Here is a 7511-nt window from a genome sequence, read left to right as displayed (position 1 = left end):
CTTCTTGAAGATGATAGACATCTGTTTCTTGTGGATTTGCTCTTTCTTTTGATCACATCCATGTTTTGGAGGAGAGACAGTCAAATGCTGCAGCGGTACTGATGATATCCCTTTGGTAAGATCCACTATTGACTGTTGCACATCACCAGAAGAAGTTGTGATCCTGGGTTTCACTAATAAGATGCTGTTATTTTCTTTGAAGAATGAAAAAGGATGCTTCCGAAAAGGCCAGATGGGATGTGAAGCCAACATCCTGTATTTAATGACTACAGTTAAATATATATATGCAACACAAGAAAATAACTTTCCTTGGAAAAAAGTACAGGATGGACAGCAGCCTTTCAAATGTACAGTTTGATAGGAAAGATACCTCTCCTATACAGCTCTGCTGGTAATGCAAAAACAAATGTCCAGGTTGTCATTGATGATGGCAGAACATGCATTTATTTTGCTGGACAACCTGTATATCAACAGGTAACCAAGGAAATATTCTGAAGTTAATTTGAGGTTAGTAATCTGACCTGGCCACATGAACTAAACTTCTTTTTGGAAGACTCTGTGTGAACATGTCTGGTTTAAAATAAACAAACAAACAAACAAAAACACTAAACCAAAACACACACACATATCTTGCCAAGATGTGCAGTGGCTGCAATAAGAGGTCTGTGTCTGGTCACACAGTGGGTACTGAATTGAGCCTTCACCACTCTGCATGTTTTCATCCCACGTAGCACAGTGCGATCACTGTGGTCTGGAGAGATGAGGGTAGAGCAGAATGCTTGCACCTTCGCATCACTGCATAATCATCATACAACCTCAGCTCAAATTAGACTGCGCTTGTGGAAGAGGAGCGCAGAAATATTGTTTTACTTTGTGGTGATGCTGAAATACCTCACGTGAGGGAACCTACTATGCAGTTACAGGGAATGAAACATGCACCATTCCTAAAAATCCTGATCTCTTTTTTTTATATACTGTTTTTAAATGCTGTTGGATATTTATTCATGTGGCAGAAGCAGGGCTGCCCTGCAAGTGTATACTCAAAGTATTTCATTTGCCAAGTCTTAGCTGCACCATAGTGACAATCTCCAGTATTATTTCTTTTGTTTAACTGAATTTATTTGCATTGCAGTCTGAACTTTCCCTCCTCGGTTTTGGTTTGGGTTTTTTCCCCCCCCAGGCTATCCCTATTCATTATCTCAAAGTCCTACTTTCTATTGTAAGGGCACTTCATTCTGTGGTTTGTCTGTGTGGTTAAGTTCTCTTGGTGGTTAAGATCCTTGAGGAACAGGTGAGCTGTAGTCCATATTCTTTCTAACCTGTTGTAAATACTGTCTGAGTGGTGCTGGTGTCTTGAAATGATGTATATATTAAAGAGTCTGTCTACTTTTTTTTGGTTGAGAGTATGCAGATGCACTGACTGGTGGGATCAGCTTCATAGCTGTCTTTTTAAGAACCCGTAACAGAAACTTGCAAAAAAACCACCTCCCAACCCTAACCCAGAACCCTAATGTTAAGACTTCTTGAGGTGCCTCTGTTTTATACAGCTTAAACTGTGCCTAAAAGGGCCTGATTCTTATCCTTGAGGATGGGTGCTCTGTGTCTCTTGAAAGATCAAGCTGCTTTAAAATCGGGCATTAAAAAAAAAATCAAAGGTACCTATTCACTCATCACTTCTGGAAAACTTTGTTGCAGTGATGGAGCTTAGCAAAGAGCAGATGCCAGAGATGTGATACTGTAAGAAATACCTAACTCACAAAGGTATCAGTGGGAGAGACAGAAGAACCTGTTCCTGCTCAGAGATGCTTTGTAACCTAAATTGCATCCCTGCAAATCACATAACAATGCTTTTTTTTTTTTTTTTTTTCCCCACCCTTCATATACTGGATGTTTTATTAAACATACTGGCTTCCATATATATGAGGGGGAAATGCTATGTCACTGCTTCTGTAAACAACAAATTTTCTTGAACACCAAATAATGTGAATCAGTGCTGTGAAAAACAAGGTTGATGGGAGATTCTCATGAGACAAATATCAGTTCTCAAATATGAAAGGAAAAGTTAAAAAAAATCATCTCTTTCCAGATGATAGATATGCTTTTTTATTTTTCTTTCCTATCTTTGTACCAAAAAGTAAGTGTGAATTTTTCAGTCACTGATGTGCAACCTTCTTCTGAATGCTGGCTTTTAATAACTTTTTTTACAAATTTTTAATTCTGTATTTAAAATTCATTTATTCAATGAAACAATAAAAATATAGTAAAATCTCTTGGCTCCAGTTTCATTAGTGGCTGAGAATAAGTTAGCATGATAAATGACACTACGTCTGTGAATGTCAGCAGGACTTGCCTCATGCATGAAGAGGGATGTACCTGGGGTCTAAGTGAGCTTGACAAGGGTTTTATGTTACAGCTTCAGAAGAATCATAGAATCACTTAGGTTGGTAAAGACCTTTAAGATCATCCAGTCCAACCATCAGCCTAACACTACCAAGTCCACCACTAAACCTATTAAGGGTAGAGTAATAATTAATTTCATGTTTCCTGGCTTGGTGGCTCGATTATTTTTTAATGAAAGTAAAACTAGGAATCATTAAGGTTGGAAAGGACCTCTAAGATAATCAGTCCAACCGTCAACCCAGCACCACCATGCCCACTAAACCATGTCCCAAAGTGCCACGTCTACATGGTTTTTGAACACAAAAAGAAGTTCCTCTTCAGATGATCCTGTGGGGTACCTGCAAAAGAATGATCCGGGAGGAGGAAGAGGAGGTCAGTGTTGGGTATAGAAAGCCCAGAGAAAACTTGACAGGGAGCTGAAGGTCTGTTTGTGAGCACCAAGGATTAGTGACTTCTGAAGGAAGAAGAACTGTTGTTAAGGATTTAAGCTTGAGGAAGGATGGCCGTGTCCCATGAGAAGTCCCCTTTCCACCCCTCAGTCCCTTCTCGGTTGAGCTGTGCTCAGTGACGTACATGCTGGCAGCACTAGCTAAGTTGGCCGAGAATAATAGGAATGATTGGCTGAATTATGACTAATATTTTAGTGTTCAATAGTCAGTGATGAAATGTGGCATAAATCCACTGCTATTTGTTTAAAAACAGTAACAGCAGCAGCCTGTCTAGTGTTACTGATAGAAAAGCAGGACTTGCTGTCCTATCCAAAAACAAAGGGAAAGGGAGGAGGATCCAAGTGCCTTTAGAAAGCTTTCAGAGCAATTATCTGAGGAAAACACCAGTTTATCAAACTCATTTCACCCATTCATCTTCAGTAGTATCAAAGTGCTAATCTCTCCCATCCCCAAGGGCATTTTTTGATTGATCATTACAGCTATCTCCCCTGCTCAGAACAAAAGCTCAGTATTTATTCTGTATGCAACTTAGTCACGTGTGCTGAGATAACGGGACATAGCATAAAAGAATCTTGCAAATGCTGGTTAAACATATTTGTGGATGAAGTGGAATTGAAATACCACATATTAAAAAAAATAAATAATTTGCTTCAGGGAAAAAAAATCGTTGCAGAAACACAGGGTCTTCACAGGAACAAATGAAGTTGAATGCTGTAGGACAACAACTAAATACACTTCCCAGAGCAAAGTAAGTAAATGATGACAAATATTGTTGTAAACAAAATACAGTTGCATTTGATTAAATCTCTTTCTTTCCCCTAGCGCGCTGCCCAGTGTTGAAAACAAGACAAATGACATCTGTGTTTTTGCATGCTAGAGAATGAAACTTTAACATTCTCTCCAAATCCTGTCTGGTCTTGATTGCACACAAGGGTTGCATATGTCTTCACCTTGGGGGGAATAAATAAGAGGCCCTATTTCAATATTTTAAGTTATTAGAAAAGAAAAAGTGCAGCTGCTCTGACTTATCAGCTAGGAAATGGCCATGGCAGGATCAGTTCCTATAGTCTTCCTCAGCCATCTCTACACCCTACAATCTCAGGCTTGTATGTTTTGGGTTTTTTTTTTTTTTTTTTTGGTGCGTGGTGACACTTTCTTTCTCAGAGCAGCTTTGCATTGGCTGTCCCTTCCCAGTTCCTCGTTGTCCAGGGGAAGGCAGGTGACCTCACCTGCCAAGGTGCTTCTCCCCAGCACCTGGACCTGGCAGGACCCACTGAGCTCAAGGGGTTGCAATTTTTTTCCCCTCACTATGTTCTGTTACCTTGCTCTATCCAAGGGCTGGTCTAAAGAATGGGGCTGAGGGGATGAAATCCCTTTTGTCCTTAGTCCTTGGAAGGGAATTTGAAGTGGTGATGTTTTCACCTATCTGACCTTCTTAGCTGTCCCTACTTGCCTGGCTGATGAAGTTGAAGGAATAATTAACTAGGGGATAAAGGAGGAAAAGAGGAAGAAAGCCAACAGCAATGGAGGGTGTGGGTGTACCTGTGTTGGTGGTTTGGGTTTTTTTTTTTTTTGTTTTGCAGGGTTTGGAAGAGATGCAGATGCACAGGAGCTCTGTTGTCCTCTCCTTGCTCATCCCAAACCTTGCTTTTGGCAGGCTGTGGTAGAAACCTGCTTCAGTGATTCCCCATCCTTTGCTGGCTGAAAACCAAATGCTGGTTTCCCTTGCCTTCAGCTTTCGCCTGCCCTTTCTGTGCCAAGAGGGTGACCTGAGCCTTCAGTACCCAATGTTCTTCATGTTGGTCCGTGTGTGTGGATGGATGCTCCAAGCTGTGCATGGATGGCTTGTGACTTGTGTTGAAACTGAATCTTTTTAGCCTTACTTAGAGTTTTAGAAGTCCTGAGAAGTGTGGTTATACGTAACCCACCTGTGTTACTTCCTATCTCAGCTCTTTGTATCTGCCTAGTCAGCACAGGTGGAGAAAGTTGCTCTTCTCTGTGCTGATGACTCCATAGTAAGCCTTCTCTGGACACAAGAGGCAGTCAGAAAGTGGAATAATTGCCTTTTACTTATAACAAACCAGAAGAGCTAGCTCAGGGTTTAAAGAGAGACAATTAAAGATATTGCATTGTTTTCTCAAAAGGAGAAATAGACCTGGGGGTTCCCTAATAGCCCTCCTAATTCTGCGCTGTGCTCTCAGAGCGCGTTGTTGTGGGTTGCATTTATTATGAGCCACTTATTATCCCTAATTATTTAGCAGGGGGGAGGTCTCTCAGTAACAGGCGAATCTGTGACTTGATGAACACTCAGCTGTCTGTATTTAAGATAAAATTACTGTAATTAACAAATCGATCAACCCTACTTTCACTTTGCCTGGCTGGGACAGAACAAATGGGCTAAATGAGACCTATTTAGTACAAAGGTAGAGAAAGGGGTTTACAGACCTCAGGATACACAGGCTTAAAGCTTTTTTTTCTACGCACTGCTTTTAATGGTAATGTCACATAATTGTCTCTTGTTAGATAATTTTGTCTCCAACAAAAAGCACTCATGCTGCGCTTGCTTCAGCTCAGCCCAGCAAGGCAGAGTCACGGCGGGTGAATAGCCAGGTGGGTTGTTTTGTTATAACCTAAAGCTCAGGCAGGGGTGGGTTGGATTCCCTGGGTGCTGTGCTCTCTTGTGACTCTTATCTGGTTGTTTGCAGAATTTCTGTCTTTGAGAGCAGGATTAATCCCTTGGGTTATCTTATGGTTGGCAGATGTTGCCTGCTCCATATTCCCCCAGCTGCTGCTCTTCATGCCACTTTGCTGTCCGAGGGTATATGTGCTTCTGGCCTTGGACAACCCTCCTGGCTCTCTGGTGTGGGAAGAACTTGTCCCCAGCTCTTCTTCCATGTGATTGGTACCTGCTAGCAATTGCTCATACAGGAAAGGGATTTAAATAACTGTTCTGCAGCTGCAGTTTTGCCCTGGGTTTCTGGATGGGCACCCACCTTACGCTGGCATCTCTCAAGCTGCATCTAGCATGCCCTGAGTGTGTTCAAGTAGTACAGGGTGTGGAATAGTCACTGGGCTTTGAATTCATGCCCTGGCTTAGTTCACAGTAGTTCCCTAATGAAAAACAAAACTTGGAGCCATGTGCTGTCTAGAAAGCATTCAGCTGCAGGAATTTGTCCTGTTTAAGCTTTTGAGGTATGTCTGTGCACTCTGGCAAGCTCACATTGCATGCATTGTCAGCCCATCCTCGCTGCTCTGTCATTCCAGGATTGTGTGGCATCCGCACACGTATTTTAAAGTGATTCCGCTACAGTAGACAGATTGGAGGTCCAAGGAGATGCTCTCCATTTCACTGTATTCTGCTGTCCTGTAAATGAACTAGTAAAGGGTAGATCTACTATAGAAGAAGAAACTAGCTCTGGCCATCAGTATGAAAATGGGGAGGGTAACTGGGTGCCTTTTCTGAGAAATGGGGCTGTCCCTGTGATTGACTCCATGAAGGGCGCATCTGACGGTGATGGAAGGAGAGGCTGCCCCAGTTACAAAATGGGACTGCCTCAGCGTCAGCTGGTTGCTCTTACGGGAGGACAAAGATGTCTATGGGGGAAGCTGGCACTCCTTGCCGAGGATGGTGATTTTTGCTATGCCTACTTGTCTAGCAGAAGAGGGGTTTGCTTGCACATGCTGTGTAAGAAAATCATGGTCAAATTTATCTCAATAGATTGTTAAAAAAAAAAAAAAAAATCTGTAGGTGCTTCAAGGGACTAGAACTGCTTCACCTGGTGATACATCTTCGTCCTGTCCTTTTTTGGATATGCTGGTGGGGAGGTTTATCCTTGCTGTACCGTACCCGCAGGCAGGCAGCAGCTGCGGTGTGATAAGGGTATTACATCTGATGGATAAAGGGGCGCTGGAGGATGTCCGGCTTGGTCTGTAATACCGATGACTCAATGTTTCAGAGGGCCTCATCATCACCACCTTGTTTCATGGCATATGAGGCTGCCTTCCATTTTAGAGGCTGGTTGCATCTTTTGGGCATTTTGCTGCTCTTCTCTGATCCTGCCTATCGCTCTCCATTGGGCATTTCTTCCGTCCAGCTATGGAGTCATCCATGGCTGGAGGGGATGTTGAGTCGCTGCTGTAACTGTCACATACATGCAAGGAAAACCCGTGTTGAACCGTCAAAGGCAGAGCCAAGAGCATTTGAAAGCTTCATTAGCCGGGCTTTGTTCTGACGGTGCAGTCAGGCGGGGAAATAATGCCGTGAGTGTTATCAGCCATGTGCAGGAGGTGGTTGCGTAGCAACCCCGATTGGGGTACCGTGCGGCTTTTCCAAGAGGAAAAAGAAATATTCATTTTCTCCAATTTAGAGGCATTGCAAACAGGAATTCATTATTGACAAAGGATTCACTTAGGCTTTACATCTTGTAAAGAGATGGCAGGCAGTGTTGGCGTCGTTTTAGCATCGTGTAGGTGCAAACTCACAAGTTAAATGAACCTGGGACAATCTAGGTTTTGTTTGTGTTTTCAGCTGCTGTTTTTCATCCTGCTGGGACTCAAAATGGTATGAAGACTGGAAATGTCATTGCTCCTTTCAGACCTGATGTAAAGGCATCTCCAGGGAGCCCTCCTCGGTATCACATTGATTATCAGAGGTGAGAAGAG

This window comes from Pelecanus crispus, chromosome 14 (assembly GCF_030463565.1).
Source record: "Pelecanus crispus isolate bPelCri1 chromosome 14, bPelCri1.pri, whole genome shotgun sequence".
NCBI classification, from domain to species: Eukaryota; Metazoa; Chordata; class Aves; order Pelecaniformes; family Pelecanidae; genus Pelecanus; species Pelecanus crispus.
This window is presented reverse-complemented; position numbering follows the sequence as displayed.